This window comes from Nicotiana tabacum, chromosome 21 (assembly GCF_000715075.1).
Source record: "Nicotiana tabacum cultivar K326 chromosome 21, ASM71507v2, whole genome shotgun sequence".
In the NCBI taxonomy this organism is placed as follows: Eukaryota; Viridiplantae; Streptophyta; class Magnoliopsida; order Solanales; family Solanaceae; genus Nicotiana; species Nicotiana tabacum.
In genome coordinates this window covers 35,413,346-35,414,312 of record NC_134100.1, presented here as the reverse complement: position 1 = coordinate 35,414,312, position 967 = coordinate 35,413,346, and the positions used below count along the sequence as shown (strand labels likewise).

Below are 967 nucleotides of genomic sequence, written 5' to 3'. Positions count from 1 at the left end.
ATAGCATCAAGTTGTACCTACGCAGATATGTTAGCATCAACCTGGTGAACACCAGTTGATCTTTTTATTTCATCACTCTTAGAGGGCCACTGATTTGTATCTTTAGATAACTCATCAAGAATTGTGACTATCTCCTCTGGAGTTTTCTTCATCAACGGGCCTCCAGCTGCATTGCTCAATATTCTACGTGAGGCCGGTGTCAATCCATCCCAAAAGTCCTGGAGTTGCATCCAGAGTTCAATTCTGCTATGTTGACACTTCCTAACAATCTCTTTAAACCTCTCCCATGCTTCAAAAACAATTTCATTATCTTTCTGGCAGAATTATGGATTTCTCTTCTAAACTTGCCCGTTTTAACTAACGAGAAATATTTATCAAGGAATTTTTTGGTCATCTCCTCCAATGTTCTAATCGAACCTATGGGAAAGCTTCGACGCCACTGCTTTGCATCATCTTTAAGAGAAAAGGGGAATTCCGTTAGATACATTGCATTTTGTGACTTACCATTGTATTGAAAGGTGTTCGTAATCTCCTCGAAGTCCATTAGATGTGTGTTTGGATCTTTGTTTGGCTTCCCTCTGAAAACACAACAATTCTGAAGAGTTTGAAGCAACCCTTGCTTTAACTCAAAATTGTTTGCTACAGTTGGAGGTGGTCTAACACTTGATAAACCTTGATTGTAGACCGGTCTAGCAGAATCACCACGTGGTCTCCCAGGCATGGGAGCTATATTTCCAAATTTGCCTGCACCCAAGGGTTGAATTTGAGCAATTCTACGACCCTTCTCTTCTTCGTAGATAATCTGTGCATCTCTAATAGCTGCTTCTTCAGCATCCCGTGCAGCTTGTTCTCGTCGTTGGGCTACTTCTCTCACAGCCAAATCTACATTATCATCACCGGTTCCAACCATATCTTTGGTTGAGGATTGCCCAACCTTTTCTAACGTCTCAGTGATATTTCTTTCCTT

General features: G+C 41.2%; 1 non-coding gene across 1 annotated transcript; it reads left to right on the top strand.

Annotated features, from left to right (window-relative positions):
• The first annotated feature begins 240 nt into the window (after positions 1 to 240).
• On the top strand, positions 241 to 346 carry LOC142175657 (small nucleolar RNA R71). Its single transcript, XR_012704750.1, has one exon. It is a non-coding gene; the product is annotated as a small nucleolar RNA R71 (small nucleolar RNA).
• The last annotated feature ends 621 nt before the right edge of the window (positions 347 to 967 follow it).